Raw genomic sequence first — 13,446 nt, forward strand, 5'->3', positions numbered from 1 at the left:
TTTATAGCTGATTAGTCAGAGCTGAATGGGCAAGGAAAAAAGGCAGAATTTCTCTCCATCCATCACAGGACCCTCTTTGAAAATATAAAGCTGATACCTCTGGCTATCTTCAAAAGCATAAGATGCCTATGGAAAACTGGCCTTGATTCTCTGCTTTGGGGGGAAAGATGCTCATGTGACTTCAGTTTCCAAAGAATAGAGGATTTACTTCCAGTGCAGCCACAGGAAGGGTTTCCACATCCAATAACATAGGAGGTTTGTGTCTATGGCTAAGGTGACAGACCTGCCTAGGACAGAAGAGGAGCTACCAGGGGACCGGGGGTCACATTGCACCAGGCGCATGTCTGGGGGGCGGAAAATCACCCCTGCCCCCTGCCCCCTGCCCACCCACCCCCACACATAACTTACCTTTGTGAAACAGTGCAGGCTGGAGAAGCGGTCTGTTACCTTCAGGCTGAAAACAGCTGGGAGTAACTACACCTCCCAGGAGACCTTGTGAGCCCCAGGGTCTCATGGGAACTGTAGTTCCCACCAGGCTGTTTTCAGCCTGAAGGGAACATGCTGCTTCTCCAGCCTGCACTAAGGTAAGGGGGCAGGGACAGGGCACTGCGGAGGGGGGCAGAATACATAGAGCGCATACCGGGCACACTCTGGCCCAGCTATGCCTCTGGCCTAGGATGAGTTCAGCACTTGCTAATCAGTCAGTTGGCACAAAATGAACTGAAGTTCCCACATATTTTGTTTTCTATTCAGACCCCTTCAGTTTGTATCCCCAAGATTCAAGTACCAAAGGCTGACAAGAAACATACCAACAGGTGCCCTGGCACCACACTGGGAATCACTGTACCAAAAATATATCTTCCTTCAACCCACCACACATGTTTTAGCTGTTTCGGTAACAATTTGAGTTGTCAGGTCCAATTATACTGCCAAATATTTTGTTTAGCCTTATTTGACAACCACACCTAACATGCAAATGAGTATATCAACCTGCTATTTTTTAAAAAAAATGAAAAGCAGCCTTATGTTTGAAATTTTATTAAGGAAATGACTGCATAATCCTCCCACCATCTTTCTTCATGTACAAGAATATCCTCTCAGTGTTATTTATAAAGGATTCCTATAAAGGATTGCTGGGGGTGATATTTTGAGCAGAAAAACAACCTTAGTAAAATTGTTGAGGAGCCCTTCCTTAATGTGTCTGTAATCGAAACTGAAGTTCTTCCTCATAATTCCCTGCTGCTTCCTGCTATCCCTTCTTCTTTGTTATCAGTATATTTGGTAACCTAGTGTCAAAAAAGCATCTTGGGCTTTTGCCACCTGGCTCACATGCGTTCTTGAGAGTAAGTGGACACACAGCAAACCAAATAATTTTTTAAAAAAAATTATAAAAAGAAAATAAAAAGTCAACATGAAATGTCCTTCAGCAGGAGTAATAACATCTGCATAAATAGTAGATTAGCTGGAACATAAGACAGGATAAAGCACTCACAAATATGCAAGTATTAGCACAGTCCTTGAAATCTATTTAGCGTTGGCCTTGGTTTCTTCCAGCAAGCATAAGTTGAAGAAAAGTTACAGCATTTCAGGTAGGTTTAGAATAGAATAGAATAGAATAGAATAGAATAGAATAGAATAGAATAGAATATCTCTAGCCGCACAGAGAGACTGATATGGGTAGCTAATACTCCCTGCTCATTCTCACAACATTAAACAGGGGAAACAGAATATAATCAGGGCAGGGCCTTCCAACTAAAGGAGACAGAAAAAAATTCACAGGCCTGTTTTTTTAAAAAAAATATTCCCTTTCACAGCCTGAGCAACTTGACCAACGTTCTGACAGTGATTACATTTCTTGACACCTAGTGCTGGCTAAAATTTATGTTTGGTTTTTCAAATTATGTATCCTGCCTTCCTTTTGTGACGGAGCTCAAAAGAGTGAGCATTCAGTATTTGCCATCCAGATTTTCTAGTTACTGTAAAAATTGTACAGACAATTCAGTTATATCAGCCTGTTATCCAAGAAAAGCATCCAGAATCCTCATCAAAGTAGCCAATATTTGCTGCTGATTTGCTTATAATGAAGGAAAAGGGATGCTTGGCAATTTAGCCAGGCAGTTCAGAATGAAATTATGGTACTTTGCGGAAGGAAAGGGGATATTCAAGTGATGGCAAAACAGCACTTGTGAGAATTCAGGTGATGGCATGGTGGAGTAAAGACCCAATAGGAAACAAAGCCTTTTAAATTAACTTATTATGTTTATTTTGTTGCTCTTGTTTTTAAGACAGAGTAGTTTATGCCACCCTGTGGCCTCTCTTTAGTGAAATATGATTTCTAATGAAAATCTTATTGCAAGAAATTAGGGTTTCCAACTCTATGGCCCATTCCACATGGGTCAAAAAAATGGGTGTGGGATGCCATATAACCCGTTCGGGGGAGAAACTTTGTGGGCCTGCCCCCAAAATGAGTCTGCCCCATTTTATCTCCACCAACCCATTTTTTTAAAAAAATGCTAAAGAAGCAATCCTTTTGAAAAATCCTGGGTTGGAGTCGCTCCCGAATGAACAACCAGGAAGGAAGAGCTTTATTTCCCTTCCTTCCACCCCATCCTCCATGGTGAAGGAGAAGCCGCCTGCCATTGCCCAGCTGTTGCAGGGGGTGATATTTTTAAAAAATTCTAAAACTTGCAGCTGCGTAGCAATGCAGATGCAGTCAGTCATATCATAGGACATTGGTATGGCTGTGGGGGTTCATTTCAGCCTGCCTGCATAGCATGTGTTGCAGGATAATTTTTAAAAAGAGAAGCATCGCCATGCGAAGGCATGACAACAATCCAGATTATTTTCATGGCCTCCAATCGCTGCCTGCACGGGATGCATGTGAACGGGAAAACAGGAAAACGGGTTCCTTTATCACAACTGCAACCTGTTACACATTTGTGATGCAGAAGGGGCCTATGCTAAGAAATTCCTGGAAATTTAGAGGTGGAGTTAGGAGAGAGACCTCAGCAGGGCATAATACCATAGATGCCACCCTCGTAAGGAGCTGTTTTCTCCAGGGGAACTGATCTCTATAGTTTGCTGATCTGTTGTCATTCCAAGAGAATTATATTTAAGGAGTGCATGTAAAGGATGGCTGTCAATAATAGCATACTAACAAGTGTTGCAAATAGTTGACAAGTTACACTCTGGAGTTCTCATAAGCACACAATGCAACCTCTCCATTTCTGCTTTTCTCAGAATATGTACCTTCTTCCATTGGTGGTGGTAGCAATCATTAGATTTACTGGGTATTTTTATAAGTAATCCAACTGCCAGATTTTTAATTTGTTACTAAGGCCCCTTCCGCACACACAAAATAATGCGTTTTCAAACCACTGTCACAACTGTTTGCAAGTGGGTTTTGCCATTCCGCACAGCTTCAAAGAGCATTGAAAGCAGTTTGAAAGTGCATTATTCTGCATGTGCGGAATGAGCCTAAGTTCATATCTGTACGGGTCACTTCTTAGCTGTTGTTAATTGCCCATACAGAATGCCATGGGCATTCCTAAAACCTTTTTAATGGCATGTTTAACATCACTGTAAAAATGAAAAAATATATTTCAGTTCTTCAAGGAACTAGTACTTTGAAATTGTGATACTGATTGTCATTCCTATCTATCAGAGGCTTAGCTAGGGAATATATAGCCTGGGGCAAAATCTAAGTCCCCCCCCCCAATGGTGGCCACCCTTCCCCACCATGACCAAACAACTCTTTTTGCACCAGGTCATCTCAAAGTCACCATCACATTATAGAACACACCCCAACTCACAAATCTGAACACAGCAAAGATCCATGCCACACAGTGGAAATTAAAAAAAAATTGACAACATTTTCAAAATGCTTTCAAAATGTTTAACAACTGTTATAACACTTTGAAGTGTTTTAAGTGTCAGTGATTTAAAATGCTTTCAAAATGTTTTATTACTGCTTTGAAAACGTGTTATGGTTTTACATCCAGCACCTCCAATTGCCCCTCAGCATTGGAAACAGCACAGAGCCAGGAAGGAAAGGAGGGAGGGACATACACTGGAGTAACCGCATAGGATAGCCCTGCCAATGTTATTAAATAAATGAAAAAGGTAAAAAGTGGATCTAACTGGATCCTCATGGAATCATATGATTTTTGAATTGGAATGAAACGAAACGATCATAAAACTATAGAGCATGTCTTAGTCTACAGGTAGCACCAAAACAATCATGTATCCCACACTCCGTGAAGCCACAGTGGTACAAAAACATGCTTGAAAAACACAGATCCTCATGGACCCTCATGATTTTTCAATTTGGTCACCCCAAAATCACAGTCACATCACAACTCAAGCCCTTAACCATATGTCTCAAGTGGGAAAATCATGAGGATTCATGAGGATCCATGTTTTTCAAGCATGTTTTTGCCCCACTGCACAGGGAGAAAGAGGGAGAGAGAAAAAGAGGGAGAGAGAAAGAGACAGAAAGAGAGGGGAAGAAAGAGAAGCAGAAACAGAAACAGAAAAAGAGGGACAGAGAGGGACAGAAAAAAGGGAGGGAGAAAGAGATACAGAATATAGGGAGAGAAAGAGAAAGCCAGTCTCTTGCATAATAGGGAAAGCTGCTGCAGCTGCCCGCTCCTTGCCTGCTGGCCTTGCAAACAGCTGCCATTGGGGACATTTGTAAAAAGTGGGGGGGAGTGTTTCCCTTGGATGACCGCTGCCTTTGCCCAGCTGCTTCTAGCAGCAATGGACATGGCCAAAGCTAAACTGGCTTGAGGACGGACCAAATTGCTGGAGTGTGTGACACTAGCGAAAGCTGGAGCAGGTCTAAGGAGCCACGGGGGCTAGAAATGCCAAGTCCTGGGCTAGTTCTTCTCTGCAGCAGCCTGTTGCTGCAGTAGCGAGTAGTTCCCTGGGATCAACAGTCAATCCTTCTTCCCACTGAACCCAGGAAACTGCTGTGGGGGAGGGGTTCTTGACCAAGACTGCCCGGCCCTTAAACAAATGCCGAGAGATTCTCGGGAGGAAGCCACGGTGCCTGAAATCCAGTCAAACTGTCACAAGGTTGGAGTGGAGCTTGCTGCGGTGGAAGAAGGGGGAAATGGCCTCGCCCCCTGGACAGAACACTTTCTACCTTCCTGCAGCCATTGGATGCAATGTGGGCATTGATAGACTTCTGCACACTGCAATGTCCTCTTGCCTTATGCAACTCCCCTCCCTCCAAAAAAACAAAAAACCCAAGTTGCCACTCCCTGCTGTGGCATCAAAAAGCTTGCAAGTTTGGTGCAGTTGCAGGTGAGATCTGAAGCCACAGATCTGAGCAGTGTCCAGGCATCCTATGCAGGCCGTGCAGAGACTGGACTGGCTTGCCATTGCAGGCCAAGGTGTGGACCCTCCCACTCTGGCCAGCCTCTCACTTCCTCACCATCCCAGCTTGGACTCCAGCTCATAGTACTCAGTGCGCTCAAAGACAGCAACAGCAGTGGCTGAGGGGAAAAGAAAGCGGCTAGCTGCTAGTCCTATGCCTCTACCTGTGCTTCCGGCTTCAACCAAGGCTCTCAGGGGGAAGGAGGAGGGGTGGGGGGCCATTTTCCACCCCCCACGTGACCCAACAGCGATCTACCCGGAGCATTTGTTCCCACCCTGCCACATTAGAGCTCCACCTCTGCTATCTATAGTTTCAATACATCCAGCTGAATTGGTTCCTTTCACAAGACATGTTTCATCAAGGTTAATGACATGCAGAGAAGTCATTTAACTGATACTGGGATTTTCTAGGGAAAAAGTCTGAACAAGGTTGGTTGAAGCATCATGTAGCTGTGCTGAAGAATTGGCACAAAGATGAAAACATGTCATGATGCTAAGTATGACCCTCTCTCCCTCATTAATTTTTGCAGAAAGGACTGTTTTTATTTATAATGGGGTTTTGATCAAAAGTGTTCTGATACTGGTTGTTATATTTGAAAGTGAGGGATATTATAAAATCCACACTAAGAAAGGTACAAACTTGTTGGAATGTATCTAACACAGCACTTGTTTTTGTGGTGCAATGGATTCATTCCATTTTACGCTTTTCCTCTGAAAATGTTTTTAGTAAACACAACATTTTTATATCTCAAGAATGCTTTTCCACATTTTTATTCCTAGGTTAAAATCCCATGTAGACTGCTGACCAAAGGCCAGACAGATATCTTAAAAGCCACTCGTATGCAGTATCTCAGAGCTGTCATATTATCTTCTGCAGATTTCCTAATCTAATTGGTCCAATGCCCATATTAACAATCCACACCATTTATTATATTGAGCAAAATTATGCCTATGTTTGTAGATAAGATGGATCACAAAGATCTATTTGAAAGATCTATTTGAAAGCAATGCAAATTAAACTCTTGGTTTAAATGGGAATGCTGGGTTTTTCAGATAGGGTTTAAATAGCAAATCTAAAGCTATTATTTTTTCATCTACATGGTTATTATCTTCAATCTCACCTGAATAAGTTTGTTTTAACATGTTTAACTGGCCACAATAAATGTTACTCTTTTACAGCTTTCAAAGAAATTATTTTAAAATGATCTATTACAGCAGTAACATGGTCTGATTATATATTAACTAGTGAAATGCTCATGAAATTTCACAAGTAGAATGAGGAAGTTATTGGGATCAGAGAAAGGACTTTTATATCAGATTCCCCTCCCCCCAACCTTTGCTCTTCTTTTCATTAGATCCCAGCTGTTGTTGTACTGCCTCTCCCACTATGCTCCACCACGACAGCTTTAGTCATCTGATCAGGCTCTTCTGCAGGTGCCACCCTGAATATCAACAACAACTGTCTGAACATGGACAAAAGCAACAACAGAGAATGCAACACATTCATTTTCTGCTGTGGCCCCCACCTTATGGACTAGCCTGCCTGGCAAAGTCTGGAAGACTTCCACTAGGGTTGCAAGGTCTCCCCAGCCATGGGCAGGAGGGGATAGAGTTGCCAGATCAAGATTGGGAAACTCCTAAAACTGGGGACTATAGCTTGGGAAGAACAGTGACCTCAGTGGGGTCCAATGCCACAGAGGGCGATTCCGCACACGAGTAAAATAGGTTCGACCCAGTTCCCTGAGAAGGGTACTAACCTAGGTCGAAGCCATTGCAACCAACTTGATCCCAGCTCAGAGGGCGGAATCATCCTGTGCCTCTTCGCCGCTCCATTCCGATTGGCTACTGTTCTACGGCCATGTTCCGTCTATCCCCACACACGTTATAAAAAAACTGCCACAGGAATGGAGGGACGAAGGTGGCATTTTTTGATTGGCCGCTTACGTAGAAATTGTGCACCGTTTGTGGACAGCCATTGCTTCGAACGCAAGAAAGAAGAGAGAAAAAATTAGGCACGATTTTCGCCACGGCGGTTCTCCAGCTGTACGCATGACCGAAACACTTAGCTGTGATTGGCTGAATGGGGGGCTCCTGGCACCAGAGGTTCCGCACTTTACTGGAATCGAGCTGAGTTTGAGCGTGATTCCCTGAAAAAGTAGTAATTCCCAACTGGAGTTGGAAATTTGATTGTTACATGGGGCAAAGCTGGTACAAAACCAGGAGCACTTAGGTCAAACGCAGCTCGAACTTAGGTCGATAACGCAAGTGCGGAATCGACCAGAGTCTCCCTCCAAAGCACCCATGTTCTCCAGGGGGACTAATCTCTACACTCTGGAGATGAGCTGTAATTCCAGTGGAACTTCCTCTTTTCCTTGCTTTTGGCAAACTATGCAAAACTAGATTTTTTTTTGCACATGTAATAGGCCTGTACTGTAACAAAATGGAATGGAAGATGCTTGGGTTAAAGGTAGAGAATGTTAGACTATACTATTATACTACTGTTTGTTGCTGTTAGTAGGATCCTGCTGTGTAAATTTGCTGTGTAAATTTTGAATCTTTAATGTGTCGTGTCAATACTTATGCTATGTTTCAACTGTGTTTCAGATTTCTGGTTGGTTACAGTTTTCTGCAATCCAAATCATGTTGCATTGTTTATCAGAAGTCCCATCCTGTTGATTGTATTGGGTTATTCTGTGTAATCACTCTTGAGTCACAATGAGTACTAATACATTTTGTAACCCATCCCCACCCCATCCTCAGTTGCTCTGCACTCCAACAAAGAAACTGCACTCAACTGATACCGATGCAATGCAAAGCACATTTGCCTAGAACTTCTGTCTTTGTAGCAAACTTTGAGTGTTGCATTGCCTACAGGTCATTTCAGGTCAGTAAGTGTGCTGCTGCTGACTGTGCCCCCAGTAAATAAGAGAAGAGAAGTTTGAAGGTACATGAAACCAAACATCCCCCACTCCCAAACTAGTTGAAAGATGTGGGAGGCAACTTCAATGAAATTCCCATTCTCTATAGAAACCAGGACTTTCTTCTTTTCTTCATATCCATCCATCTATATATTAATTACCCCTGACCTGGATAGCCCAGGCTAGCCTGATCCCATCAGATCTCAGAAGCTAAGCAGGGGTTGGTCCTGGTTGTGTTTGGATGGGAGATCACAAGGAATACTGGGTCATGACCTAAAGGAAGGCAGTGGCAAACCACCTCTGAACATCTTCCACCTTAAAAACCCCATGGGGTCATTGCAGGCTGAGAAGTGAACCCACTGGCTAAAGCTAACCGTAATCCACCCCTGATCCCAATAAAACACACAAAAACTGTTTGTGGGTAAAATTATTTGGCCATAGCTAGAGGTGTTTAATGACACAGGAATTAAAAGGAAGCAAATGGCGCAGCATGGGAGGGGTGATCAAAGCATCTGGGCAGCACAAGTGCTGTCTCCCAGAGCCCTCAGTCCACCTGCTGGAGGAATTGTTCACAAATGGCAAGATTGGAGTGGTGCATGCCAGTTGGGCAGTGGACCCCCGTCTGGTGCCCACTCCATTCTGCCGCAAGGGCGCAAGCCTTGGTAGCCTCTGCCGGGCATCCCAACCATCGGCTTGCTCCACCCCGATCTCTTAAGGAGGTGTTATAACAGGGGAGCTCCTGTGGCTCCCCTTCCCAAACAGGTAATCCCCCATGTGCAACTGGCTATGATAGAAGCAAGCAAAAACAATACATAAGAACAGATCCAGATGGGTGGGTGGGTCATGCTTTGGCATCCGGGGCGAGACTGAGCTAGCCCCACATGGCCGCCCTTTATACAGGCACCTGCCGGGCACCTCCCTATGATGCGAACCTGCAAACGCCAGGAGAACGCGGCAACCAATCAGGACCCAACTTCCATTCATGCACGGGCCGCGTCCTGAAGCAGCATCCCTGCCTTTGCCAGGGCAGCAACGTGGCTTTCGCCGAGTCCCCCTGGCCTGCAATGGCAGGCTGCGGCCGAGCCATGGCCATGCTCTATGGCCCTGACTCCTCAGCACAAATGAAATCTTGCAGACGTTTTAAAAAGATCCATATTGTCTTTTTTTTTTGTCAGCACAGTGCAGACAAATAAAGCATTGGCAGCAAAATCATTTTATTTTTCCTGCCCTCCCCCAGATCTCGTTTTCACTTTCTCCACAGCTTGCTCCGGTCATTTTCTTCCCTCTTCAGGAGGCTCCATGCTGCCATCATTTGCTGAATGTTCCCACAGAATTTCCTCTGCTTGGAGCTCACCCATGCATCCTTTCAGTGTACTAAATGTGTTAATAAAATTAATTTTCCTGGCAATCCCATGCACATGTCATTTTTTCTTTCCCTTTTTATTTTAAATGAGATATCTTCAAAGCTTCAATATCACAAGAATCAGCTGCAATTCTCATATAATGATGTCAAAGCTTTGAAGATACCTCAGTTAAAACAAAAAAAAGTATGTGTGTGCGATCATCAGGAAAAACTTTATTAATGCACTTTATACCAAAAAATGGCAGGCATGAACTGCAGAGAAACCAAAAGTGAGAACTATTTGAATTCAGATGGGAAAAAATAAAATGCTTTTTATTCTGCACAATCAAGAGAAAACCAGCTGACTCCATCTTGGGGGGGGAAATCACTAATTTGGCAGGGTGTGTGGGAAAAACCTGGGCTAAGCAGAAATAAAACATCCTGAAGTCATGTTGGGGAAAAAGCTATAGAGAAACACTTTTTTTCCATTCTAAAGATTTTATTTGTGCTGTGGAGAAAGGGCTTATAAGTCAGCTGTGACTTGATGCAAAAAAATGTTGACAAAGGATATAAATAGATCGAGAGGCTTTTTGTAACCAAAGCTGTGCCCTGAATACTATCACCTGCCAATTGGGAACTATTTACCCACTTTGGTTAGGGGTGCGCATGCTTTTCTTTTATTAGCTAATCACAATCACTGTGCAAAAATAAATGCTATCACCCTGCGATTTTGTTGAAATTACAAAGTGATAATACATTTTTAAATTGATTCAATCTCTCCTGTACTGAATATTTTAAAATTGCACAATAGATATTTTACTTCTGTTCTGTTATATAAACAACATAAAGCAAAAAACAACATTCCAAAATCTGCCTTTTTCATAATGAAAAGAATTTCCACAATGGGCAGATAGTCCTTAAAATGATGTCAAACTGCTGTTCTCAATGTTTTTCCCCAAACAATCTGATTGAAATTAATTGTATTTTTAAAGGAATCAATAACTCTTTTGCATAGAAGACTGAACACAAAAATTTGCCATTGACTATCACTAAACTGTCAAAAGAAAATGCTTGCATTGTAAATAGGGCATTCTTCATATGTATTCTGAAAGACGTGTTTGGGGTTTGCAGCCCAGAAGAAGACAAGTTATCCTCAAAGTATGCCACTCAACATAACCATTCTCTCTTAAACCATAGGACTCTCACAGTTGGTAATAAAAGAGCAAACTTACCAACTGAATATGCTCAGTAAGCTTCTATTTTTAGGCCCTGAAGTCCAAATATCCCCCCCCCCCCATATCAAAATGACATGGGTTACACAAGTACATTTTTAAAAATTCAAAATATAAACAGTATAAACAAATGCTACTGACTTTTTAATAATTCAGAAGAAAATTATAATCGTTGCTGTTCTCTGTAAAACCTGCAATGTTGTCCTAGGTATACGTTCCAATGTGTTGTTGACAAGACTATAGCAGATTACCCTAGTCTGGGACCCCCTTAGATGTGGGGTCCAATTGGGAGCAATTGATCCCATTGGCTTAAAGCTAACCCTGAAGAAGGGGGAATGGCAGCCCCCCAGCACAGTAGATAAAGAAATGGTTTATCAAATACATCTGGAATACCAAAAGAAAGCCACATAGGCCCTATCCTATAATCTGGCATATCAATCTGAATTATGCTATTATTTATCACACAAATCAGCTAATCTTCCCTTCCCCCAGAAAATGTATATTCTTGGAAACAATGGTACAAAAGTTGCTTAGTAAGGGTGGAAATATGCAGCTTCGATGCTGATTTTCTGCCTTCCACAAGTGGAAGTTTGTTTCAACAAGAGATCAGGCTGGAGAATGAAATAATTTAAGGAAGAAGTTTCTCTATGGCAGTACTTACTGCTAACTGTTGATGTTCCTAAAGAATGATGAAACAGTGAAATTGGTTTCTAGTGGTGGAAAGAAAATTCTGCAAGCTGTCAATTTATAAAGAGCAGAATGTGATCATTTTTATTGTCACTGAGTACTAGCATGCTCTCTTAATTTTCAGTACTTTTAAAAAGGGACTTAGAACTTAGACCCCCTTAAAGAAAAATGCTGGAAGGGGAAGAAATGTTCATTTTTGACCTTTAGGGATTGATAACTCCAAATTTGAAAAATTGTCACTATTAGACTGCAGTTTGCTAATTGAATAGTCGGTTTACAGAGATTTTCCTAGTTGTCTTTAGCCTTTATAAAAATTAATCAGGTTTAATTTTACAGTAAAGGTTTACTATTTACTAAACACTTGAGTTCTAAGCACCCCAGTTTGGACGTAAATCTCATTGATGGCACATTGGATTCTGAATCAAGCTATTGACTGCTTTTCTCTTCAGATCCACTAAGGTGATTATATAAGCTTCAAATAAACTAGAGTTATCTTTTCTCTGACTTTACTGTGCATTGCAACCTGAACATAAGAAAGAGCCTGCTGGATCAGACCAGAGTCCATCTAGTCCAGCACTCTGCTACTCGCAATGACCCACCAGATGCCTTTGGGAGCTCAATGCAGGATGTGAAAGCAATGGCCTTCAGCTGCTGCTGCTTCCGAGCACCTGCTCTGCTAAGGCATTTGCAATCTCAGATCAAGGAGGATCAAGATTGGTAGCCATACATCGACTTCTCCTCCATAAATCTGTCAAAGCCCCTTTTAAAGCTATCCAGGTTAGTGACCATCACCACCTCCTGTGGCAGCATATTCCAAACACCAATCACACGTTGCGTGAAGAAATGTTTCCTTTTATTAGTTCTAATTCTTCCCCCCAGGATTATCAATGTATGCTCCCTGTATTGTGAGAAAGAGAAAAAAAATTATCTCTGTTAACATTTTCTATCCCATGCATAATTTTATAGACTTCAATCATATCCCCCCTCAGACATCTTCTCTCCAAACTAAAGAGTCCCAAATGCTGCAACCTCTCTTCATAAGGAAGGTGCTCCAATCCCTAATCATCCTTGTTGCCCTTCTCTGAACTTCTTCTATCTCTTCTATATCCTTTTTGAGATGTGGTGACCAGAACTGAACACAGTATTCCAAGTGCGGTTGCACCACTGCTTTATATAAGGGCATGACAATCTTTGCAGTTTTATTATCTATTCCTTTTTTAATTATCCCCAGCAAAGAGTTTGCCTTTTTCACAGCTGCCATGAATTGAGTTGACATTCCCATGGAACTATCAACTAAGATGCCCAAATCCCTTTCCTGGTCTGTGACTGATAGCACTGACTCCTGTAGTGTGTATGTGAAGTTTGGATTTTTTTGCCCTTATGAGCATCACTGCATTTGCCATTTCTTAGCCCACTCACCTAATTTATAAAGGTCCACTTGGAGCTCTTCACAAACCTTTGAAGTTCTCACCACCCTACATAATTTGGTATCATCCGCAAACTTGGCCATCACGCCACCTACCCCTACTTCCAGGTCATTTATGAATAGGTTAAAGAGCACCGGTCCCAAAATGGATCCTTGGGGGACACCATTCCCTACATCTCTCCATTGTGAACACTTCTGCAGAATCTGCTCTGGAGCAAAATCATCAAAAATCTGATTAGGAAAAAATATAACAAATTCAGCATTTTGATCAACTCGATACATTGAAAGAGAAAGATGGCAGATTGGGTTTTGTTTTTAGTTTTGTATCAAAGCACAGCAGGTTGCTTTCATAGATTTGTGTACAGGTAACAAGAAACAATGTGCAGTTTTTTAGATGAATTAGCAGGTCTGAGAATAAAGTCTGAAATATGCTTATAGTCCCTTTGCCTGCTTAATTTAAAG

The 13,446-nt window shown here is 42.3% G+C and overlaps 1 protein-coding gene across 2 annotated transcripts in view; it reads left to right on the forward strand.

Moving 5' to 3' along the window:
* Window positions 1–13,446, forward strand: part of GRAMD2B (GRAM domain containing 2B) — a 55,504-nt gene that overhangs the window by 17,025 nt on the left and 25,033 nt on the right. The gene's annotated exons all lie outside the window — the stretch shown is intronic.

This window comes from Sphaerodactylus townsendi, linkage group LG07 (genome assembly GCF_021028975.2).
Source record: "Sphaerodactylus townsendi isolate TG3544 linkage group LG07, MPM_Stown_v2.3, whole genome shotgun sequence".
Taxonomy (NCBI): Eukaryota; Metazoa; Chordata; class Lepidosauria; order Squamata; family Sphaerodactylidae; genus Sphaerodactylus; species Sphaerodactylus townsendi.